Source organism: Monodon monoceros, unplaced genomic scaffold (genome assembly GCF_005190385.1).
Source record: "Monodon monoceros isolate NGI ecotype Baffin Bay Population unplaced genomic scaffold, NGI_Narwhal_1 Super_Scaffold_20, whole genome shotgun sequence".
Classification (NCBI taxonomy): Eukaryota; Metazoa; Chordata; class Mammalia; order Artiodactyla; family Monodontidae; genus Monodon; species Monodon monoceros.
The window spans coordinates 56,943,502-56,971,234 of NW_021703777.1; the positions used below are offsets into that span (position 1 = coordinate 56,943,502).

Consider the following 27,733-nt stretch of genomic DNA (forward strand, 5'->3'; position numbering starts at 1 on the left):
TGAAAATTTCAGGTATTCAAAAATTCACTCAAAGTAGATCAAATATCCTGAAAAGATTTTTCTCTTTCTCTTTCCCCACCTCCTGAATCATCTGTTTTAAAAAACAAACAAACAAACAAACAGTAAATTACTTATTTTTCTTTCTGGAGAAGGGAAGAGATATCAGGAAACCTAATATACCTAGAGTTAAATGAGATTATAAATGATACAGGTTGAAATAATTAAATCTTGAAAATTAAAAGGTCTATTGTCATCCAAAACATGTATTACTTTCTTGACAATTTTCCGCAGTCAGAAGATTGGCAATGGAACATGTTTTTTTTAAATTATTTTAAAATGTTGCTGTTAAATAATGTAAGATAAGCAGAATTAACTCCTGTTTTATCTACTGCCAAATAAGGTATTCAACATGGAACACTGCATCCTAATAGAAATGAGTCTTGAATGGCAGAATTAGTTTTCCCTGGATGGCAAAAAATTTGATATAAAAGCTTACAGTGTAAGTACTGATCAGTATTATTAATAAAGCATACTCATACTCTTTAAGCACTTAGAGAGAAAGTTAAAATAAAACATACATGTTTATTTATCTATACAGTACTATATCTTTCTCAACGTTTTTCAACTTCCTAGCAACCCAAGTTATCATATTTCACCTAAAGAAAATGGCTACAACCATAAATAAATAAATAAATAAATCAGAGAATCTGTATTTTAGTGACAATAAAAACAAACCTATAACTGGAGAACAATTAGGCATATCTCTCTCACACTGTCTTATTGCCGTTAAGTTGGCCATAAGGAATCAGCCAGATGGAGATAAAAGGCTTCTTTAGGTTGTTATGAAGGGGTAGATTCTCCTTCCTTTTTTAAAGTAAGGTTAAAAAAAAAAAAGGCAAATTCAGTGGGATCTGGAATATTTGGACATATTTGGCAGGACTGGGTTTCTCTATCCCAACACACTTAGTGACTTACAAAGGCAGGTATCCACCATAATTACTTTAGGTGCTCAGATTATCACACCATTTCCCAAAAGACAAACAACAACCATCACAACAATTTCAAGATATAATAATTTGACCCTTGGAAATTTAGATTCTCCTGGTCACTTAACGGTCAAACGTAGTCAGTTTACCGTTAGTTTTTACAATTTCTACTCTAAAATGTAGGGAAATTATGTTATATACAGGTGATTTCTGGATACATAAAAGACACCTTATTAACTATTACAGTTAGCATGCATTATTTCATGAAACAAACAATTATTCATTGTACATCACAAGCTAGTCACCACCATGCTAGGCATCAGAGATTTAAAACAACAACAACAAGACACATCCAGCATTCCTCCCCAGTTTGTACTTTTATTTTGCTTCAGGCAAATAATCAATAACAATATATAATAGGCTAAATGTCATAATAGAACTCTGGAAGGCAGGACATAGGAGCAAAGAGGGGGCCTCTCTAATTCTACCTGGCCAGGGGAGGAGTAATAGCACAGAAGGACTTCTTTAGGATGTAATGAGTCTTGAAGCTGAATCTTGAAAGATAATTAGGAGTTTGTCATGTCAATCAGAGGGGTATGGTTGAGGATCAAACAGAAAGAAGATAATTACATATAGAGGGAATAGGAATGAATGAATATAGCATATGCAGCAGGGTAACAAGTGAACCGAATACCATATTTAGTTCCTCAATTCCTTCAAAGCTAATTTTTGTTCTATAAAACATATATAACACTAGGATAAAAAATAACATGATTATGATTATGCATAAATGCCCTATTATTTCCTCTTTTGGTCAGTGGACTATACACACTAATATGGACATCAGCAAATAGGGAAGAAAGACACAAATATTTTACTCATACTTTTCTCATTTCCTACATTTTTAGTTATACTTTCATCCCCTTATGGTACTGCCAGAAAAAAAGTAACACATAACAAATATGTCCACACACTAAGTACAAAATATTACAATGCATGAACATGTGTGCTGGAAAAACCTTCTGCCAATGTGTCAGATGCACTGACTATCAGTAGACAAGCAAGAGACAAATTCAGACTAATCACACTCAATGCCATGGTGGGTGCAATCCAAGGTTTTATTTTTAAACTTTTTCATTTTCTAATTTTTATTTAAGTCTTCAGCCAGGCCATAAACAAAAGCAACTTATATTAACAAAGGGAGGGCAACTGACAGAAGACTTTCAAGTCACCACGCAAAAATTAAAGGGAACTGAAAAACAGTTGTAATTACTGACTCATTTCTCTGCAGATAGATTGTTTTATTTATCATTCAAAAAATAAAATTTGGAATTTTATGTACTGAGAAAGTGTCAGTGGTTAGGGATGGTGATGGTGGTGATAATGATAAGAAGCTACCATTGCAGAGAGCTTACTCTGTGACAAACACAGCACTGAATATATTATGTAACCTGGCTCATTTATTCCTTACATAGCACAGTATGTGATGATAATAATAATCCCGAAGTATGACTAAGCACTTACTGCACCAGAACCTGTGCTAATCATTATTCTTTTAATTCTCAGTACAACTGTTGTGTATACATAATATTCTCCTTTAATTCTTATGATAACCCAAGGAACATTATAATCCGCATTTCCCAATGAGAAAAAAAGACTCAGAAAATTCAAGTCATTCACACGTTGTTCAACAGCACTTTGAAACTTTATAAGAGATTTGGATATGCCCAATATGTTCTAGAAATAGTACCCATTTTGGCCAGAAGCTTAATAGCATCCCTCTTTAAAATAAAATGGTTCCATTCTAGGAATCTTAAGAGAATTTTTGAAAAACGATTGAATAATAACAATAATTTCTTCAAGCAACTTTACAGGCAGCAAATCTAGGTAGATAGAGAGGTAGGTAGGTAAATATCTGGAAAGAAAAAGAGAGATCTATCTTATCTCCGATACTGGTAAAAGAGAGTAGAACCAAAAGCAATATGGTGTACCAGATGTTTACCAAAGGGCTAAACACCAATTTCACAGTGCTACTTTTTTTTTACTCAACCCCTAAAATGGGCATCCAATGCAGACTGGAATAGTCCATGAGGAAAGGAGCCAGGAACACATAAGAAAAATGATTTAAAAGTATTACAATTCTATCAAAGCTCCATTCAACTAGACTATCATCAGATTTTATAGCCAGAAAATTAAATATATTGTGATGAGAAAGAATATAAATCAATAACCTCAAAATCTGAGCTAACTCAATAGGAGTACTTTAATAAAATGCAAGACATACATTGTGACTTTCCCAAAACTTGGGACACTTTTTAAATATTTCACAAGCCACTATATCAAAGGTGCCATTTTTACCCATAAGTTTTGCACCGGGTTTTAAGATAAAGACCCATATTACCTCAACTGTTTTGTAAAGATTCTCATCCAGGCAACCTGTTATTCCCTTCTCATGAAAAATTGGTGGAGTCAATCACAGTTCTTTAATATTTTTTTATAAAATAAAAAGAAAATAAAAAACTACAGAAAATCTGATCAATGATTTAAGGCAAAATAACCAAAGTATATATATACATACATTCATTCTAAAGAAACCACACCCTGTGAGAGATTCTTAAAGTTGGTTTTTGAGTGCTCTTATTAACTGCAACTCTGGGGACCTACAGCACTTTAGCATTATAGAGTAAAAGACAGGCACTTAGCCTGCTGGATAATTTTACATTAGTAATGACTTATAAATGCCTGTTAGATAGATCTACCCACTGGAACAGGCAGTGCATCATTAAAATACCCAGTTCTGTAGAGGGTACACATTAATAATAAATGGGTTATCAAATTTTACCACCTTATTTTTAACAAAACCACAGAGTGAGTCTATGGATTCCAGCAATTCCTGGTGTCTCATGTCTGTCAATCAATGATGTATTTATAATTTTGTACCAGGTGTACAAAATTATACAAAATGACTGTACCAGGCATCCATTAAGGGTCCATAATGAAAATCTGTTTTAGATAATATATATAAGCTCCTGCTATTCAAGGATAGAGTATTCTAGCATCTGAATTGTTAAGGATCATTTTATTCTGATAAGCAAACTGAAAATCATTAAGGCATAATAATTTGTCAAACTCACTATTGGGTTATGACTAAATATTTTTCTGAAGAAAATTTTGATAAGATTTTTACCTGAAAAGATCAGAATATAAGGACTGATCTCTCTCCCTTCATCTTTATCTCATCTCTTATTTATCAGTGTTGAATCTACCGGCTTTACCTTGCTGTATGTAGATTAGAGAATGCAAACTGGAACCTTTCTGCTATATCCTACCCTCAGAAATCCTTTAATCAACCCAGACAATATTGGGCTATTGAGTGTTTTAAATACGAGCTGGTGGCCATACTTATATAGATTGGCAGATTTAACATAAAAATTCATATTGTTGGCTTCTCATAAAAAATCTGAAGACCTAGCAACACCTGGACCCATGTTATCACATTGTAAAAACTGGAGATGAGCAATGACCGCACCTCCACAATGTGCACCCTCATTCTGATTTGTCTCAGCCTTCACCACTCCCTAAAATCCTCAACACTGAGGCTAAATACCTACTGCCTTTATCCTCTTAACACCCAGCTGCTTTCAATCTTTAGCTTTACTCTTTGACATTATCTCCTGGGGCCCTGTCGGCACATATGTTTGTTGAGTGGAGCTTTAGTTGTTTAGGAAAACCTTTCATTTCAAAATGAGCAAGGTCCTTCCCCACTGTTATCTATAAAGTAGGCAGGATGATCCCTGGATACAGGGAAGTCAAGTCCTGTTACTCAAAGCCACATTTTCCTCAGATCCAAAGTCCTTACTCTGGCCCAACTAACCCCCTCAACACACACCTCCCACTTCCATAACACTGCCATTCCCCAATACTCATCCCTTTGCTTATTCTGCCTTAGCCACACCGATCTCCTTGCTGTTCTTCAAATACACTCCTATCCCACAGCCTTCTTTTACTATTTGTTCCTTCTGTTTGGAATGTTCTTCCCCAAGGTATCAATCAGAAGTCACTTTTTCATTGCATTCTTTTCTGACTATATTATTTATATTTGTAACCTTTTTCATCCACCCTGCCTTATGTTTCTTTATATCACTTTCTGATATATACCATGCTTTTTGATCTATGATATTGCAGGGCTTTAAAACAGGCCTCCCCAAAATGTGCCATCTTGGCATGAGGATTATTTTAAGCTAAAAGCAATGGAGACCCAGAGGTTCAAGAGAAATAACTGCCCCCTTTCACAACCTAGAAGAAATTAGTTTTGTTTTTTTTTCCTGAAAAAAAAAAAAAAAAAGAGTTATTACCAGAAAGAAATTTTATCTAAGTGATTCCATCTGTATGGCAGGGAAACATCTAGTTACCCAGTATCTGTTATTTTTATTGTCCTGTGAATGACCTTCCTGTCCTTGAGAGTCCTAGGCCCTTATCCCATTTCTTAGCCCAAGACGTCATATATAGTTCATTTTACTTTTCTGTCTCTGAGCCTCTCATGTATATGGGGTAACTACATGTATGAAATTAAATTCAATTTTTTCCTGTTAATCTGTCTCATGTCAATTTAATCCTTAGACCAGCCAGTGAAACAGAGTCCCCCTAAAACCAAGTTCTCCTGCCAAGTTTATGATTAACTTCTCTATTCACAACTTTATTCCCGGGGCTTCCCTGGTGGCGCAGTGGTTGAGAGTCCACCTGCTGATGCAGGGGACACGGGTTTGTGCCCTGGTCCGGGAAGATCCCACATGCTGCAGAGCGGCTGGGCCTGTGAGCCATGGCCGCTGAAACTGCGCGTCCAGAGCCTGTGCTTCGCAACGGGAGAGGCCACAACAGTGAGAGGCCCACGTACCGCAAAGAAAGAAACAAACAAAAAAACCTTTATTCCCTTTCTTGTCCCACCTCTGTTCCCCTTAGGATTGAAGAGTATCAAAAAAGAAGGAATTCAAACCAAGCAGGTCCCTGTGGAGGCCTCTCAGGTACAGAATCCCCTCCACGTCCCTCATTTCTTTTTTGTAGAAAAAGGTTTTAATCTCCTAGGCTTTTGCTAAGTTCCAAACAGCAGACTCAAGCAGTTACTAATTAGAGAAGTGATGGAATGCAGAAACAAAGGAAAAGAAGTTAAGCAAGGTAACTTGAACAATAGTTCAGCCATAAAACAGAGTCCTAGTTCCTCCTCAAAAGATATACATAACACTCTGATGCATATCTTTGAGTTGTTAGGCAAAACCTAAGACCTCTACCCAGGTGGAAGATGGTGCCTAAATGCTGACCACAAGCATGTAGACCCCAAACTTGCTGGAACTAGAAGATTGATGACTGAGATTCCCAAAATACTACCTGTTACCTCACCACCAACCAATCAGAAGAAAGTCATGTACCCTGCAAACTTAACCCAAGATGTTGCCTTTAAAAACCCTTCCCTGAAAGCCATCAGGGAATTCAGGTCTTTTGAGAAGAGCTGCCCATTCTCCCTGTTTGGTGCCCTGTATAAACACTGTACTTTCCTTCACTACAACTTAGTATCAGTAAATAGGCTTTGCTGCACATCAGGCGAGTGGACCAAAGTTAGGCTCGGTAAAACCGGAAGAAGCTAGAATGGTAGAAGATTATTTTCCTTTGATACAGTATACCAATGAATTATATTCCCATTCTTTTTTTCTCTATCTGTTACCCCCAGACTGCCTATCCAAGAAAGCAGAATATTGTCTGTTGCTCATTTCTATCCCACTGCTGTGTTCTCAGTATCTAGCACAGTTCCTAGAGCACAGTGATAGTCAATTAATATTTATTGAAAAAAAGGCAGAATGTATATAACCCGAGCTTTGTTTTTTGAAGTCTCATTTGTCATTTGAATTCACTATAGATTTCTTCTACCTTTTAGGTAGGAAATAAAGAGCTAAGGTACACAGTATGTTAAAATTTAAACGCCTATATTAATTGTAAGAAAATTCTCTTATTAGACATTCAATGGCATTCTAAAGCAGATAAAAAGGATCAGAACATGTCACCCCAAAATATGGCACATTGGTGCAAGGATTATTTTGAGCTAAAAGCAAATAAGAAATAGCAAACTCAAGAGGAGCTCTCTGCCCTTCCACTTGCTACCTAAAAGCAGTATATAAATTTCCTTTATGTAAAGGAAATTTCCATTTGTAAAGGTGTTCTCCTCCCCCTACCAGGTATGAGAGAACTACTCTGGAGACAACTCTTATCACCTGAGATGACTGGAGTCTGCACAACAAATGTGTTTACAGGACCCTTATTACCCTACCTTTCCACAATTCCTTCCCTCCCCCAGAAGCCCCCAAACATTCCCTATAAAATGTCTCCAATCCACACTTTTTCACACTTTGTTAAAATGGTATGTAAGGCCCCAAGTGTAACTCATTTTGGGGATTTCGCTTCCTTTCTGTGTTGCTCCTCATAAGCATACAAAATAAAACTTCTCTCCTGGCTAATCTGTCTTGCATCACTTTAATGTGGAGGCTCCAAAGAAACAAGAAAGGAAAGTTTTAGCTGACTTATGTTGACATACAATTTAATTCAGTGTGCCTCTGAAATTAAAGTGTAGAAATGCCATAAAATTTAAAACCTGTAATTATTGTTTAAACACTTAGATACATAATCAATTTTCTTCTCTCTCTGTCTCTGTCTCTCCTTCTTTCAGTTTCTCTCTCTCATGAATACACATACACACAGACTCACACACACACACAGATGGTGGGTTAGGAAACATATAGCAGAAAATATGAATATAAATGACAGAACTAAAAACCTAAAATTAAGAGAGAAATTTTTTACAAGTAAACAGCATCAAACATTTTAAAGGTCCAAGTAATTTACAGTAAAAGCCTGTACTTAATATGACTTTGAGATCCTTATTAAAGAGCTATCATTCCAAACTGGACTAAAAGTATTTCTTAATAATCTTACGAGTTAATGAGGATTAAAATGAATTCCTAAAACAAAGACTGAAAAAATGGACACTTTTTTTTTTCCTTTTAATAGCTTTCACACAAAAACTTTCTCCTGGGTCCTCCAACATGTAGAGGCACTGCCCTAGCACTAATTTAAAGAAAATTCCACATAACATTGATATGTAAATTCTGATTGCTTCAGCTCAAATACTCTTCATTTGCATAAACTAATTTAAAAATGGGCTGTTAACCCTGTTTCAAGCTTGAGAATCTGAAAACCCAAAGATGTCAATTGTAGGAGTTAATTGAGAAGTTTAGAAAATTTCCACCAAGTCTACAAAACATCCTGTTGCCTAGCCACCAATTAACCAAATACTTCCACTGGGTGAGGTGTTTAGAACAACATACTGTGAAAATTAATAAACAGACAAGTCATTTAAATAGAGTTGGGAGACCAGAAGGAGGAGCTCTCATGCCCTATAATGATAACAGAGCCCAACAGAAAGAAAAAAGACTCCTCTTCTTTCCTGGCAAAGATTCAGCTAATGAAAAGCCATGGACTCTTTTACTAGAGCCCTCCCAACTTCCTTTCCCCCTCTATAAAAGTGTTTTCCTTCCCTTGTAGTGTAAAGACTTACATGTGGCTCACCATGGTTACAGATTCCAAATTATAATTCTCTGCTGATCCCAAATAAACCCATCTTTGCTGGAGAAATATCTGGTGATCTATTTATTTCAGAGCACTTGATAGAAAACTGTGCAATGAATTAGAATTATTGTGATTTCTTTTTATGCTTACACTCTTAATACCTAAAAATCATTCCTTTTATTATATTGTAAGGTCAGCCAATAATTAATAAGTCCATATGGGAAAAAAATAAAGCTAAATAACGGTTAAAAATCACACAACCAACCAGTTATATAATAAACTGGGGAGGCTGAATCTATTTTAATGCAAATCATTTATACTGTTTAGCTTTCTTTATTTAGCATTCTGGAAAGTATTTTGTATGTTTGTGGGAGCATAATTCACAGTTGTGCTATTTTATCCAGCTAAAACAATTCTTTCTCCCCTGCCTAAAAATCTAAATCTATTTTTCCATTTTGTCTACTGCACTAAAGACTTATTTATTCTTATTTTTATTGTTATTTTTGATCTCGATTATATATTTTAGGTACAGCAATGCTTAGGTACATAGACATGCTTTCTTTGGCTTTGGAATTTCAAACGAAAAGAGAGTGGAAATACAAAAATAACAGCTGTTTCACTTTTGTCACAGACCATTTGTATAAAATTTAATTAAGAAAAATCTGGCCAGCCAACTTAGTAACATATCCAAATGTAATACATGCACCTATAAACTATCCCCATTTCTAAAAATGACTGGAGGCATCGTATAACTTAAATGGTGCAGGTGCAATAAACAAAATACCTTTAACATAAGTTGAAACTACCTGTTAGCGTGTGTTGCTTCCCACATATAGCAATGATTGATAGTATACATCTTTGTTTCCCAGAACTTGCCATGGCATTGGACACACTGCAGCCTCTCAAAACATTTAGGGAAATAGGTAAGGAGTTGAATGTAGGACAGAATGTGAAAAGCAAACAAGAACACAGGGAAAGAAGCTAGATGGAGAAATAATTTCTGATATTTTTAGCACACAAGGTCTAATAATGTAGTCTTGGCCTGATATAACAAAGTCAAATACAAAAGGCCTTCAACAAATAAAAGAAAAATATGATTCAGTTTGGTAGTGGTACCCTGTGATGCAAAGTTTGGCAGTCTTCTGAGGAGTTCCTTTTTATTAAACAAGGAAAGAATACTTTTAAATTAAAAAGTATAAATCAAGTGTTTGTAACCAGTTACCCAAACTACAGATTAAAAAGTAAAGAAAGCACACCTAAAACTATCACACATCAACAATACTTCAATTTAAAAAAAGAAAAGTAAAGAAAGCAATTGGTAATAAACTCTGAGACAGTAGACTATGATGGAACAGTACATGATCTGATACTATAGTAGGTGTTCAATAAATTTTATTGAATTAAATAGTGAGTAAATGACATATATGAGACTTATATTGTGTAAAAAATTAATAAACAGAAACCTCACTTAAATAGAGTTGGGAAACTAGAAGGAGGAGCTCTCATACTCCATGATGATGGCAGAAGCCAACAAGAAGAAGGATTCACTCTTCTTTCCTGGCAAGGACACAGCCAATGAAAAGCCAGGGACTCTGTTTACTAGAGGCCTCCCAACTCCCCTTTGCTCTTTCTAAAATTGTTCTACTTCCCTTGTTGTGTGGGGGCTTGTAACTGGCATGTTACAGTTGCAGACCTGGAACTGCAACTCTCTGCTGATTCTGAATAAATGACCTTTGCTGGAGTAATACCTAGCAGTCAATTTGTTTCAGGTCAACAATTGTCATGAAGCTGTCCTGTATTTATTGAGTCTATTCCCTAGAGAATCATTTACTCCATACCTATAATCAATATGTGTCATAAACGAAGCTTGCACAAGCCCCTTAGATAGCCTCATCCACCAGAAGGCAGACAGCAGAAGCAAGAACTACAATGCTGCAGCCTGTGGAACGAAAACCACATTCACAGAAAGACAGACAAAATGAAAAGGCAGAGGAATATGTACCAGATGAAGAAACAAGACAAAACCCCAGAAAAACAATTAAATGAAGTGGAGATAGGCAACCTGCCAGAAAAAGAATTCAGAATAATGATAGTGAAGATGATCCAGGACCTCGGAAAAAGAATGGAGGCAAAGATCGAGAAGGTGCAACAAATGTTTGACAAAGACCTAGAGGAATTAAACAACAAACATCTAGAAGAATTAAAGATCAAACAAACAGAGATGAATAACACAGTAAGTGAAATGAAAACTACACTAGAAGGAACCAATAGCAGAATAACTGAGGCAGAGGAACGGATAAGTGACCTGGAAGACAGAATGGTGGAATTCACTGCCCTGGAAAAGAATAAAGAAAAAAGAAGGAAAAGAAATGAAGACAGCCTAAGAGACCTCTGGGACAACATCAAATGCACCGACATTTGCATTAGATGGGCCCCAGAAAGAGGAGAGAGAGAGAAAGGACCCGAGAAAATATGTGAAGAGATTATAGTCGAAAACTTCCCTAACATGGGAAAGGAAATAGCCACCCAAGTCCAAGAAGTACAGAGAGTCCCAGGCAGGATAAACTCAAGGAGAAACACACCAAGACACATAGTAATCAAACTGACAAAAATTAAAGGCAAAAAAATATATATTAAAAGAAACAAGGGGAAAACAACAAATAACATACAAGGGAACTCCCAAAAGGTTAACAGCTGATTTCTCAGCAGAAACTCTACAAGCCAGAAGGGAGTGGCACAACATATTTAAAGTGATGAAAAGGAAGAACCTACAACGAAGGTTACTCTACCCAAGATTACTATACCAGGCAAGGATCTCATTCAGATTCGATGGAGAAATCAAAAACTTTATAGACAAGCAAAAGCTAAGAGAATTCAGCACCAGCAAACCAGCTCTACAACAAATGCTAAAGGAACTTCTCTACGTGGGAAACACAAGAGAAGAAAAGGACCTACAAAAATAAACCCAAAACAATTAAGAAAACGGTAATAGGAATATACATATTGATAATTACCTTAAAGGTGAATGGATTAGATGCTGCAACCAAAAGACACAGGCTTGCTGAATGGATACAAAAACAAGACCCATATACATGCTGTCTACAAGAGACCCACTTCAGACCTAGGGACACATACAGACTGAAGGTGAGGGGATGGAAAAAGATATTCCATGCAAATGGAAATCAAAAGAAAGCTGGAGTAACAATACTCATACCAAATAAAATAGACTTTAAAATAAAGAATGTTACAAGAGACAAGGAAGGACACTATGTGATGATCAAGGGATCAATCCAAGAAGAAGATATAACAAGTGTAGATATTTATGCACCCAACATAGGTGCACCTCAATACATAAGGCAGCTGCTAACAGCTATAAAAGAGGAAATTGACAGTAACACAATAATAGTGGGGGACTTTAACACCTCACTTACACCAATGGACAGATCATCCAAACAGAAAATTAATAAGGAAACACAAACTTTAAATGACACAATAGACCAGATCCATTTAATTGATATTTATAGGACATTCCATCCAAAAGCAGCACATTATTACAGTTTCTTCTCAAGTTCACACAGAACATTCTCCAGGAAAGATCACATCTTGGGTCACAAATCAAGCCTTGGTAAATTTAAGAAAATTGAAATCATATCAAGCATGTTTTCTGACCACAATGCTATAATATTAGAAACCAATTACAGGTAAAAAAAATGCAAAAAAACACAAAAACATGGAGGCTAAACAATACGTTACTAAATAACCAAGAGATCACTAAAAAAATCAAAGAGAAAATCAAAAAATACCTAGAGACAAATGACAAGCAAAACACGATGATCCAAAACCTCTGGAATGCAGCAAAAGCAGTTTTAAGAGGGAAGTTTACAGCAATACAATCCTACCTCAAGAAACAAGAAAAATCTCAAATAAACAATCTAACCTTACACCTACGAGAACTAGAGAAAGAAGAACAAACAAAACCCAAAGTTAGTAGAAGGAAAGATATCATAAAGATCAGAGCAGAAATAAATGAAATAGAAACAAAGAAAACTATAGCAAAGATCAATAAAACTAAAATCTGGTTCTCTGAGAAGATAAATAAAATTCACAAACCTTTAGCCAGACTCATCAAGAAAAAGAGGTAAAGGACTCAAATCAATAAAATCAAAAGTGAAAAAGAAGTTACAACAGACACCGTAGATACAAAGCATCAAGAGACTACTACATGCAACTCTATGCCAATAAAATGGACACCTGGACGAAATGGACACATTCTTAGAAAGGTTCAACCTTCCAAGACTTAACCAGGAAGAAAGAGAAAATATGAACAGGCCAATCACAAGTAATGAAATTCAAACTGTAATTAAAAACCTCCCAACAAATAAAAGTCCAGGAAAAGATGGCTTCACAGATGAATTCTATCAAACATTTAGAGAAGAGCTAACACCCATCCTTCTCAAACTCTTGCCAGAAATTGCAGAGGAAGAAACACTTCCAAACTCATTCTATGAGGCCACCATCACCCTGATACCAAAACCAGACAAAGAAACTACAAAAAAAGAAAATTACACAGAAATATCACTGATGAATATAGATACAAAAATCCTCAACAAAATACTAGCAAACATAATCCAACAACACATTAAAAGGATCATACACCATGATCAAGTAGTATTTATCCCAGGGATGCAAGGATTCTTCAATATACGCAAATCGATCAGTGTGATACACCATATTAAGAAATTGAAGAATAAAACCATATGATCATCTCAGTAGATACAGAAAAAGCTTTTGACAAAATTTAACACCATTTATGATAAAAGCTCTCCAGACAGTGGGCATAGAGGGAACCTACCTCAACATAATAAAGGTCATACATGACAAACCCACAGAAAACATCATTCTCAATGGTGAAAAGCTGAAAGCATTTCCTCTAAGATCAGGAACAAGACAAGGATGTACACTCTCGCCACTATTATTCAACATAGTTTTGGAAGTCCTAGCCACGGCAATCAGAGAAGAAAAAGAAATAAAAGAAATACAGATCAGAAAAGAAGAAGTAAAGCTGTCACTGTTTGCAGATGACATGGTACTATACATAGATAATCCTAAAGATGCCACGAGAGAACTACTAGAGCTAATCAATGAATCTGGTAAAGTTGCAGGATACAAAATTAATGCACAGAAATCTCTTGCACTCCTATACACTAACAACGAAAGACCAGAAAATTAAGGATACAATCCCATTCACTATTGCAAGAAAAAGAATAGAATACTTCAAATATACCTAACTAGAAGGTAAAAGACCTGTGCTCAGAAAACTATAAGACACTGATGAAAGAAATCAAAGATGACACAAACATATGGAGAGATATACCATGCTCTTGGATTGGAAAAGTCAATATTGTCAAAATGACTATACTATCCAAAGCAATCTACAGATTCAATGCAATCCTTATCAAATTACCAATGGCATTTTTTACAGAACTAGAACAAAAAATCTTAAAATTTGCGTAGAGACACCAAAGACCCCAAATAGCTAAAGCAATCTTGAGGGAAAAAACGGAGCTAGAGGAATCAGGCTCCCTGACTGCAGTCAGTATAGCTACAGTAATGAAGACAATATGGTACTGGAACAAAAACAGAAATATAGATCAATGGAACAGGATAGAAAGCCCAGAGATAAACCCACACACCTATGGTCAACTAATCTATGACAAAGGAGGCAAGGATATACAATAGAGAAAAGACAGTCTCTTCAATAAGTGGTGCTGTGAAAACTGAACAGCTACATGTAAATGAATGAAATTAGAACACTCCCTAACACCATACAGAAAAATAAACTCAAAATGGATTAAAGACCTAAATGTAAGACCAGACACTATAGAACTCTTAGAGGAAAACTTAGGAAGAACACTCTTTGACATAAAGCATAGCAAAATCTTTTTTGACCCACCTCCCAGAGTAATGGAAATAAAAACAAAAATAAAGAAATGGGATCTAATGAAACTTAAAAGCTTTTGCACAGCAATGGAGATTATAAACAAGACAAAAAGACAACCCCAAGAATGGGAGAAAATATTTGCAAATGAATCAGTGGACAAAGGATTAATCTCCAAAATATATAAACAGCTCATGCAGCTCAATATTTAAAAACAAACAATCCAATCCATAAATGGGCAGAAGACCTAAATAGACATTTCTCTAAAGAAGACATACAGATGGCCAAGAGGCACATGAAAAGCTGCTCAACATCACTAATCATTAGAGACATCACCAAATCAAAAGTACAATGAGGTATCGCTTCACACCAGTTAGAATGGGCATCATCAGAAAATCTACAAACAACAAATGCTGGATAGGGTGTGGAGAAAAGGGAACCCTCTTGCACTGTTGGTGGCAATGTAAATTGATACAGCCACTATGGAGAACAGTATGGAGGTTCCTTAAAAAACTAAAATTAGAATTACCATATTACCCAGCAATATGACTACTGGGCATATACCCAGAGAAAAATCATAATTCAAAAAGACACATGCACCCCAGTGTTTATTGCAGCACTATCTACAACAGCCAGGTCATGGAAGCAACCTAAATGCCCCTCAACAGACGCATGGATAAAGAAGATGTGGCACATATATGCAATGGAATATTACTCAGCCATAAAAAGAACAAGATTCGGTCATTTGTGGAGACATGGATGGACCTAGAGACTGTCATGCAGAGTGAAGTAAGTCAGAAAGAGAAAAACAAATATCGTATATTAACGCACATATGTGGAATCTAGAAAAATGGTACAGATGAACTGGTTTGCAAGGCAGAAATGGAGACACAGATGTAGAGAACAAACATATGGGCACCAGGGGAAAAGTGGGGAGGGGGGGCGGGGGGGATGGGATGATTGGTATTGCCATATATGCACTAATATGTATAAAATAGATAGCTAATACAAACCTGCTGTATAAAAAAATTCAATAAAATAAAATTCAAAAAAAAATTATATAACAATAACCTAAAATTTGAACATAATCTCACTTCATTATATAGATTTGCTAAAGCTGCATTCTTTTAAAATGATACCAAGCATGAATTTAATCAATCATATAAAAAAATGTATCATAAACACTTAAAATAATAGTCCCCAAATTCATATTGTTAAATAAATGTAATCCACCCAACAAAAAGTGGTGTTTCCCCTTCTCCCTTACTGGGCTGGTAACGTCTAGATTTGGGGCAAAGTTGTGAAGGGTAACAGAATAAGCTACCACAAAATACATGCTTCTTTGCTATGAAGATTATTTAGAGAAACAGCAATTGCAAAAGATGCTCTGAAAACAGAAGTCACTTTTTTGTAAGGGATATTTACATTTATAAAAGAAATCATCATTTGTAAGAGTGTCTCCTTCTCTATACCAGGAAGAGAAGGATCCCTAAATCACAAGAGAATCTTATCAGTGGAAAGTCAACAACCAAAATCTGCATAGCACACTCTACCTTTGTTTATCTTGCTTTACCTGGTAACTTCCCTTAAAGGACCTCCTCTCCCCCTCCCCTCCTACCAACTCCCCATCTACTCCAACCCTCACCCCTCACACAACCGTTTTTCTTTAGCTGAGGATGGTATTAAGGTGGTGGCTTAGTCCACCTCAAGGAATTGCTTATTTGTTTCTATTTCCCATATGTATATGAGGTATACACGTTAAAAACTTCAGTTTGTTTGTTATATAATCTGTACAAATTACCCTAGAATCAGGGGTTTACTAACCCAAGAGGTAAAAATAAGATCTTGATTATCTTAACAAAAGGAGTCATGTCCAAGTCTATATACAGTTGACTCCTGAACAACGTGGAGGTTAGGGGCACCAACCCTCCATGCCTTCGAATATCTGTGTATAACTTATGGTTGGCCCTCTATATGCATAGTTTCTCCGATGCCAATGTTCTACATCTTTGAATTCAACCAACCATAGGTCATGTACTGTAGCATTTACTACCGAAAACAAATCTGCATATAAGTGGACTTGAGCATTTAAACCCATGTTGATCAAGGGTCAACTGTAATGAGTTATATATAAGTGCAATCACAGCTTGTATAAATGCTGACAGTACATCCTATGAATAAAATTTTCTAGTGTTTCGCAGTTATTACAGTTCCTTCCGTCTCCTCCAGAGCTATTACTCTTAATTTTCATATGTGATGAAAGTAAAATAAGAGGAAAAGACCAAAATCTTTTTTAACGTTCAAATATCCATAGTGTCATGATTTTGTGAATACTTTCAACTCTACCTAAAATGAAGAATTCTGATTATGACCTTTGAGATATACCTTTATTTTTTCATTGAGCATGAAGGTGCGTAGATTTTGTCACCCCCTACCTAATATGTCACTTTCGCATGAGGATTATTATAAGCTAAAGGTAATCAAAAACCCAACAGATTGAGGGACAGCTCTTTACCTCCCCCTCAACAGCCTTAATTTCTATTGGAAAAGGGACTTGTACCAGGAAGACAGCTGTTACCAGAAATATCTTTTTACCTAAGAAACTGATAACTTATAACAGGGCAAACTTTGTTTTCTAAACATCTCCTCTGCCTTCCTGTGTATGGCCTTTGACTCTTTTGAATCCCCACACCCCTACCCCTTTCCTTAGCTCAGGATGTTACGTAAGCTTTAATTACCTGGCTGCCTTTTGAGTCTTCATTTTTATGGGGCTTCTACATATACACGCCATTTTGTTTGTTTTTCTCCTGTTATTCTGTTTTATATCAACTTAATTATTAGACCAGCCAAAGAACACAGAAGGGAAGAAGGGAAATTTTTTCTCCCCCCACAAGCACATACCTGGTTTTATAATTACACAAAACATCACTAGGAATTTGCTAATACTTGATAGGCAAGCTTCTAACTAAATTTAGAAGCCAGGATCTACTATATAATTTCAAACAGTTACACCTGTCTCAAGGCCTGGTGCTGGAAAAATATCCATAGAATCCTTAGTTTAATCTAAAAGGAATATGTACAGTGACTCTTGGATCGGATGTTCAGCTACAGTCTACTAACTGTGGAGCTGTTATGAGAAAGGACTATGAAGCTACAATGTGATTAATATTTTCAATGTAAAAATATACAAGTGTCTAATCACACACAGAGACACATACGAGCTGACAGTTGAGAATTGAATGGTCCTATGACTAGCTCAATTTATAATATAAATAGTGAGATATTTAGGAATTACCTGGATTTATAGTGCCATTATTTAATAGGGTAACTACTTAGTTGGCCACCTCCCTAGATTAATGACCCATAAATTAATATATATATCATAACTCTTAGCCCCTCAAAATCAATTAGCCTCACAAGTAAGAATACTTCTGGAATCATATTTATACTTGTTCCTTTGTTATCCCTAGACTAGTGCTTTTATCACTGATTCACCATTCACCACAGCAAAATATACAAAATATTGATAGTTTGTCTGTTGCTTCATAAAGTGAATCAACAAAGATTATAGGGCACTGAAGTAATCCCTATTCCCTTAATATTTTATTGACATACCTAGTTAGAACACATACACGTGTGTGCATGCATATATGAATTACTATACAAATAAGGCATGCCTCTTTCTGAGAAAGTGTCACAAGCAAAGTCCATTAACAATTCCTGGGAAATAAAAATAGAATCTGGGTAATGAGATAAAGTCTACCTTTTTTTCTTTTTCCTTTTCCTTTCCTTTGTGCTCATAGGGTGTCACGTGCAGAGGCCTCTAGCCTGTCACTTCAGACCAGAATTCCTCCTGCCAAATGGCTGCTCCCAATACCTCAGCTGGGCGGGCGCGGGCAGAAGCTCCACAGGACACTTGGACTCAAGATGGCAGCAGCGGGCCGTGAGCAGAGCCACTGCGCATGGCACTGGGGTCTGGAGCGTGAGCAGCGCAGCTGTGCCGGCCCCAAGCGAACTCCCTCGCCAATTAAGAGAGCCCTATAAAAGCAGCCCCACCCGCAGCCTGTCGGGAGAGCTTGCACTGGAGATGATGAGCTCCCACCTCTCCGTTCTCTGATTGAAGGGTAAAGCTTTCCTTTACTTCTGAACTGAACTCAGTCTCGTTCTATTGGCTCGAACAATACCAGGCAGAAGGACGCTTGCAGAGGGCCAACTTGGGAGAGTCGGCAACAAAAGTACACAAATTCAAAATTCTCTATTATTAACAATATTGTCCTTTTTAGCACTCTTCAGTTCATTTTCTTATACCAGACACCACAGCAGAAGAAAAACAATCTAGTTCTCTGAATTTACTTATCTTCTGGACTTCGACTGAATCCCAAAGTAAAATGATTCTGATCAAAAAATATTGCTTGCAAAGATGAAGATACTGTATGAATTTTAAAAAGCAAACATATTTGATGTATTTAAAGCCCAGCATCAGTCTCTAGGGTTGGTGTATTTCCTCTATAACAGATATACTAGATAATTCCTGAGGATTAAGACACAATAAAATTTCAAATGGTATATTTCATGATATTTCTGTATTTTTCCAGTAAGGTAAATAATTTAAATTTTTCCTGCATCATTTCAATAAGATAAAATTATATTCTATAATTACTCTCAAGTCCAAGCAACATTAGTTTCAATACATATAACCATATTTGAATATTTTAAATGTAATTTAATAATCAAGCTGCAATCTTTAAATGTAACATTTCTATGATAAACAAAAAGAGAAAATAAGCCAAATAATTCCTAGTGTTTAATAAATGCTAGATATTGTTCAAGGCCCTCTGAGTAAAATGATTAAGCCAGATACCAGATCTCATGATAACCTTATATTTTAGAGGGATAAGGGTAGAAGTTGGGAGGCAGAAAATAAACAAAAATAATAATGATAATATCTAATCTTCTGCAGAGAATTAAAATAGGATGCTGTGATACAGAGGAACTATTTTACTGTGTTGTCAGAGAAGGTCTCTACAAAGGTGACAATTAATCTGAAGATTGCAGAAGAAATATCCAAGCAAAAATGAAGAGGAAGAAAAATCTAGGCAGGGGGCATAACTAAGGCAAAGGCCCTGAAGTGAGAGCTTAATGGATAGGGGTGGAGAGCAGTGATATGCTGACAAGTGTTTAACTGGCTTTCTAGAAAAACATGTGTGTATATAGAAACATTAAGTTTATTATAAATTTTACTAATATAAAAGATGTCTAGCATACAATTTGTAAACAATAATAACATATACAATACCCTATGTTGTAAATTCCATATAGCCAATTGATTCTCATGGTATGCTGTCATTGACTTGCTGAACTCTTTTATCTGTAGCCAAAGTAAGGTTGTAACTGATGAACAAGTGTAGTTACAAAGTTAATGCTGATTGATATTTCTGTTTAATGAGCAAGATGAAAATAAAACAACAAATGTTGAAATTTTACTGGTTCATCAGTAATGTGAGTAACTTCTTTGTTATATTGCATTATAGTTCCTAAATTCTGGAGTATCTCCTCAAAATTTTGTGCTATTCATAATGTAACAGCTAGGTACAACTCACTGTTAAGTTTACTCTGCATTACTAATTTTCTCCAACACTTATGTGCAGACAATCAACAAAACATTAAGTGAGCACCGATTTATAACATTTGCCCTTTTCTATGGTGTAAATTCTCCCTCCATAGCTGATATCAAGATATCAACATGACTTCACTATACATGAAGTTGGGAAGAGATGTGCAAAAACAAAACCATTATATAGTATTTCAACCATACACATACCATATACTTGAAAAGATCCCAAGAGCATAAATAATACTAAAAGGTAATAAAATAATTAGGAAGTGATGAGCTTGGAGTATTTATTACATTTGCTTGCCATGTAATTTAGTTAATTGTAAGATTATATACTATTTTTAATAGTTGGTTTTAACAGCTGGCTTGCAAATTTTCTGAAAATTTTACCAATTCGGTCTCACAGGTCAATGCAAGCCGACTCCAGCACACTGGTTCAATATACATATAAGGTGATATAAATGAGACTGCAGATGTAAACAGGGACAGAGCAGGTAAGGGTCTTATAAACCAATGAAGGGAGTTTTTATTTCATTGAAAGAATAAGGAAAAACCCCTAGAGGGTTGAAATCAGGAGAGAGATAGGACTCAATTTGTGTTCTAAAATGATCCTTCTCAGGAGAGTTAATTTCAAGAAGGTAAAAACAGAAACAGGGAGACCAGACAGAAGCTACTGTAGAAGCCTGGGTGAGAGATAATAACGGCTTAAAAAAGGTACTCATTACAATGATGTTTTCAAGGTAGCCTGACTAGACTTATTGATGGATTGAGGTAGAGGCAGCCCTTAGATCAGACTAAGACCCACAAATCACATTCACAGAAACTCTTTTGTAGGTCATATGAAAGTTTTTTGATAGATCAATAATCAAGGAGAATTACTGGGAGAGACCCAGGAGCTGAACTGTCTCCAAAGTGCTGGCAAGTCTGACAGATGGGGGAAGGAGGAAGGGTGGTGGTAGAAGGTGAGAACTGAGGAAAAACTATGCAGTAGAAAATCAGAGAAAAGAGTGGCTGCTTTTGCCTAAAGTTGTCTTTCTCAAACTAGCTTTTGTCAATGTCTAGGGAGACAGAGTTCCCTCTCTCTTCCTCACTGCTTGGAAGGGCCTAGAACTGCCTAGAAATCCTGAGTTGGAAAAGTGAGATACAGAGGAAAGGCATTGCCCACCCTTGTCTCCCTGGAGAGTTTGATTATGTCAGTCCCGCCTCTGGGTAGATCCTGAGTAAACCCAGTTTCTACCATTTCCTACCAGCAGAACAGTACAAGTTTCAGGTTTATTAGCGTTTGTCTCACAAGGAGGGAAACTCCTTCAGCCTTCATATTTCAGGATGATAACACGGGCAGGGTATTGAGGATAGCTTGATTTATAACTTTTAACTACGATGTATGATATGCAGGCTTCTATTGAAGCTCCTGTTCTAGCCCCACAAATAGTAAAGGCAATGTTGTAGGAGGGGGAGGTAAACAAAAAAGAGAAATGGAAGAGGACTTCTAGACTTTTGACTATGTTATTAATATGATTCACTTTATTTATTAACCTCCTACTAATCAATCTAAACTCAATGAATTTCTAATGAAAACTCAATCATAAAATTTGGGACAAACTTGACAATCTGGTTTAAATTTTTTTAAGCCAATTTTGAAAAAGGAGTAAAAAAAAAGGGACTTGTTCCTGCACGTATTAAGCAATATTGCAAAACCATAGTGGTATACTGGATTAGATGCAGGCTAATGACCAGTGAAAGAGAATAAAGAGTCTAAGAGTACAGGAGAATTTGTTATACAGAAATAGCATCAGAAACCACTGAAGAGAGATTGCATTATTTGGTAATGTGAATTGAAAAAAATGACTCACTACATCCAAAAAACGTTTTAATTCTAACTCATAACATATAAAAACTTAAAGTTAACCTACTTGAATTCTAAGAGTGACTCTAAATGTGAAAGGTAAAATATGTATGATATTGGGTGAGGAATGGTTTTTCAAACACCTGCAAATCTCAAACCGAAAGGGAGAAAATGGCATGTTGTGACTATATTTCAATGAAAGATTTCTGCCCAAAATTATCAAAAGGGCAACAGAGAGGAAGAAGATATTTGTACAATTAAAAATGTCAAAGGCTTACTATCAAGAATTCTTACAAACTAGGGGGGAAAAACAACAAAGAGAAAAATAGGCAATGACTACGAAGAGTCAGTTTACAGAAGAAACTATCCAAATGGTTAGTTAGTATTGAAAATGGATATTCAATCTCACTAGTAATCAGAGAAATGCAAATTAAAACAATGAGACACCACTTAATATCTATCCAACAGACAAAAATTAAAAAGCTGGCTTCTACTATTAAGCTGTGGAGAAGCTAAGAAAAATGGGAAGCTCTAGCCCAAGTGAAAACTGTCACAGCCATTCTGAAGAGCAACCTGTCATTGCTTAGCAAAGTTAGTTATCTATGTGTGTGACCTACTCTGGAATGTATTCCCAAGGAAACTCTCATACTGATACACAAAGAGACATTTAGGATGTTTGGCACATTGTTTTTGATCATAAAGAGTTAGAAGCATCCTAAGTACCCATCACTGGGTAAGTAAAATGCAAACCACACATATGATGGACTAGATAAGCAGACAGAATCACTAGAAGACTAGATGGGTAATATGTGGTACATGCATATGATGAAATATGATACAGCAGTGGAATACTCAATAACGTAGTATGTCAGAATCACTGAACAAACATAGCAATATGGACAGCGTTCAATGACAGCACTGAGTGAAAAAAGTAATTAAAAGATAAGATGAATAGCATGATACCACCTATGCATTCATGTGTATTAAAAAACACTCAAAATATTTTCTAATTTTTTAAGGATACAGGTATAGGTATGACCAGAAGAATATATATTAAATACACTAGAGTAGGGACGGAGAATGAGCTTGAGCAAGGAGGATGAAAAGTAGGTATTAGTTTTCTGTTGCTGCAGTAACAAACTAATATAAACTAAATCGCTCACAACAACACAAATTTTATTATTATACAGTTCTAGCAGTCAGAAATTTGATGTGGTTGTCACAAGGCTAAACTCAAGTAGTTGGTAGGGCTGTGTTCCTTTCTGAAGCCAGCCACTAGGGGAGAATTCTAGATTCTAGAGGCCCCTTTCTCCATTTTCAAAGCCAACAAGTGGTGCATCCCTTGTGCCTTTCTTCCCTCTCCCTCTGTCTCTCCCTTTTTCCTCCTAAGTTGACTTTTAAGGATCCTTGTGATTACACTGGACCCAACTGGATAATCCAGAATATTCTTTCTACAGCAACGTCCTTAACTTAATCACACCTGCAGAGTCCTTTTTGCCAGACACGGTAACATATTCACAGGTTCGAGGGATTAGAATGGCGACACCTTTGGGAGGCCATTATTTGCCCACCACAGGGAAAGATAAAAATAAATAAATAAAAACAAAGATTGAACAAGCTGGGAAGAGTGATGATAGTGTGACACCAGTGTGGAACAAATCAACTCAATTCTGTGTGCCCAAGGTCCTAAAATAGCATAGGAAAAAGAGGAATATGAGACTGTGGTGTTATCGGCTGTGTCAAATGATGCTGTGAAGTCAATTAAGATAAGGATAGAGGAAACAAACACTGAATTTGGCAAAATGGTATTACTTGGTGAACTTAATAAAAGCAATCTGACTATAGTGTTGGCAAATAATGCAGCATTAAAGTGAATTGAGGAGAGAATGTGAGGTGAGGAAATGGTGAGAGAGCACAACGTCACTTCTCTAAGATGTATTTGTATTATGCAAAAATCTCCTATTAGTAAAAATGAAATGCCAAAAGATAGAGAGCACATAAATTATTCTATTTCTTAATGGAGTATCATGCAAATGCAACTGTTGTAAACACTTTAAAAGAGTCCAGTGTTTTCAAAATCTTAGTTAAAAAAAAGATAAAAAATATTATAGTATAATCACAACTGCATTAAATATATCGATACATAGCTAGCATAAATAAAAAGATAAAATACATAAAACTTGTCATAGCAGTTGCCTTTAGCAGCTCGATATATGATTTTTTTCTTTAAAAGTTTCCTATGTTTTTCCAGTATTCTATTATGAACATGAATTATTTTTTAATTTCCAGAAATAATGTAAATATTTAGAAATAAGAAGATTCCTCAGAAATGTTTTTGTTTGAACAACTAAAATCAAAATATAAATTTCACTTAAAAAATGTATACGTGTTCACAATAAAGAAACTGTAAAACTTGTTTGGAAATGGAACTGGGTCCATAACTGGCGTCAGCCCATTAACTATAGGGAAGTTACTTGAAACTTCCAGGCCACAATTTCCTCATTTACAAATCAATAGATTGTAGATATGATCTCAAATGGTCCCTTCTAAGCTTAAACATTTTACGAGAATATCCAGATTCAAACTGCATTCCTACTTTCACATAATCATCTTTATTTATATAAAAATCTATATAATTTACTTAGATTAAAAAATTATCAGAAAAAAGAAACTTTCCTGGGCTACTTCTAGTAATCAGGGTTTGTTAAAGTTTGGACGCATTTGCTATAACCCCACAGCTCTATGTCACTAAATACGGTCACAGGCAAGGACAGACTAAACCAATTTAAAATAGGTTTAAAACTCAACCAGCACTGCCACTGAAAGATTAGTGTGTGTATGTGTGTGTGTGTATATATATATATATATATATATATATATATAATTTGTCTCGATATATCCATTTGCCTGGTTGGTTGCCTTTCTTTACAGATTGTTTGCTTTGACAGGAGAGAGAAGGGAAGAACACACTTACAGGCTCAAGGGAACTTTGGGTAATCATCTAGTTCTTTCAGTAGAGGGCTCCCTCTGGAAATGTCCAGAGGAACTGCTCTCCAGGTAATCCAGCTGACTAGAGCTGACATTCCTTCTGGATTTCTAGGGAGCATTCTTCCTCTTTCCAATGACAGCTTTCCTATCAAGATGACTTTGTAGTTTAGCTATGAGATGGAAGCAAATCAACCTTACTGAAGAATATCAATACTTCATTCCCAATCCTTTCTTTATATTTCCTTAGCTACATCAGCCTTCAAGCGTATAAGAATGGCAGACTTGTGGGCATGGGATTATATGAAGAACCATTACAATGTCTAGCTAAAAGAGTAAACTACATGTGACTTGCCCAGTTGTCAGGAAAAAAAAAAAAACTCTACCAGAAAACAGCATCTGCTCTACCCCCGCCCTCACTAACAGCCAGCTGTTTTCAGTTATTCTCACCTGCTGACCAGGTTCTCTCAGGATGAATTCTCACTGGGGGTGAAACAAATAAAGACAGCCAAGACTGAGCAAATCAAGCTGCTTCAGAACTTTATTTTGCTGCTGGGGCCATGAACTCCTGCCTATTTTGCCCCGGACCTTTCATTTCCTATGGCTCTCCAGGCCACCAGCAGTTTCTATGAACTTGGAATGCTTCTCTTACTCTGCCTCCGAAAACAATGTCCTCGAGGTTTCTGCTTACCAAGCCTCTGTGTCATTACCTCCCCAGCTTAATCCAGCTGATCCTAATTATTTGTGAACGGTGTATGGCTAATTTTCTTCCTTTTGGGGAATATTTCCCTTTTTATCATGTATAACCTTTGATAAAAGTCGAGTGAGATGAATGTTGTATATTTTAACTTCTTTTCTACACCCAAGGATGCCCCTGTATGTCCGTGATCAGCTGTGGTTAATCAGTGGTAGATTTCCAATATGCACAGATATAATATTTTTTAAAATGTCCTTTTGAAATATCAACCTGGGTATTAAGTTCAGGTTAATCTTCAAGCACAATGAATTCAACCTGACAATTCTGCTGTATTCTCAAATCTTCTCCCCCAAGATTTTACTATATTTAATCCAGTTTTAGGAATGTGTTTCATAATTCTAATGTCTAAAACATGTGGAAATGTTATATTCCTGGAAGAAAATCCACTGTATTTCACTCAGTATTCAAGTGGTTACAGAGGTAAAGATTTCAGACTTTGTGACAGACTGCCTGGATTCAAATCCTACTTCTGCCATGACTTTGAACAAGTCATTTAATTTCTTTGTGCTTCAATTTCTTTATCTGTAAAAGGAATAATAATAGTTCCTACATCAGAGGTTCATTATGAAGAGTAAATAAGTTAATATATGTGAAGTACATATATTAATGTGAAGTACTTAACAAAAAGTACTCAGTACACAGTTCATTTTTAATAAGTAAGTTATTACTATTGCTATTGTTTATCTGTATCTTCTTTTGGCTAAAAGTATCAATAATAGTTCCAATTTCATCATTAATATGTTATGTTTTGGAGGAAACTTAGACATTTGAATGCAAAGCTATGCTTTAGAAATCATAATATTAGAAAATTCATGAATATGGACATTTCAAAAAATAGAAATTAGATAACCTAACCATTTGACATTAGACATGGCAAAGAAATTACAGTGTTGTGGTAGAAAGGCTAATGTCGGAAAACAAAAGAAAAGACCTCTGAAATGTATTTAAATTTTATTCAAGGGTTCTTTCAGTCACTCAAGCTAGTAATAGTGAAACCAGGGCAGATGGTTAAAATGAAGGTGATAGAGAAATACAAATGCTCTGAGAGATTACAATGCCGAGAATTGCAGTTCCCCAAGAACTTTACATATCATTCAAGTCTAACCCAGTCCCCTCATCTTCTCAACTGAGAATTAAGCAGCACACAGGTCAGAGGTGCTGTCTTGGATCTCATGGTTTGGAAGGAAATGAGTCAGAACTAGAAACCAGACCATCTTGTCCTATCCAGAGATCCCCATATAGAGTCCCAATGACTTCACATGTTTGAGATCTCAGGTTGAAATTGTCAAGGCTGCATGTTCACAAGCTTCATTATATATACATTTTATTGACCAGACTCCCCAAAGAGTAAAAGATATAAATCTGAGTCTTAATTAGCCAGAAGAGTCCTTTTCAGTAACAAATTCTATCAACCTTCTTGTCGATTTGCTTATTCTTTGTTTTATGACAGATAGCTTTTCCCTAATTAAGCCCCCTTTCAGAACACAGAGATTAGGCACTACACCTTGAGAAAGTAAATCCCTTTTTCCTAAGAGCCCCATGTTCTTAATATCCAAAGGAACTGAGGCAAAGAAGCTGAACATAATCCAGTCTTCCTTTTCCAGCTGAGCTTTCATTTCATACTTCACTACAGTTTCTCTAATCCTCACTTTCTCTTTGGGTTGCAGGGTACACCAAATACACAGCATGTTTAAAATCCCTGCTGATCCGCTGAGATGCTACACAGTGCATGACAGAGTTTGGCAAGCATGTGCATTGAGACTTAAAAAAAAAAACCTAAATAAAATGGAGTCTATGTTACCATCAATTTTACTCTGTTTTTGAGGCCACTAAGCCTCCTCGCTACTCCCAGGAGTGCCCCTTCTTGAAACAGGCATCATACTAATTGAGATGCGACCAAACAGGTGGATTTACAATGAAGCACTAACTGTCAGCTGAATTCCTTAGACACACACACACACACACACACACACACACACACACACACACACACACA

General features: G+C 36.0%; 1 protein-coding gene across 4 annotated transcripts in view; it reads right to left on the reverse strand.

Moving 5' to 3' along the window:
* The window catches only part of ADGRL3 (adhesion G protein-coupled receptor L3), an 865,234-nt gene that overhangs the window by 501,849 nt on the left and 335,652 nt on the right, over positions 1–27,733 (reverse strand). The gene's annotated exons all lie outside the window — the stretch shown is intronic.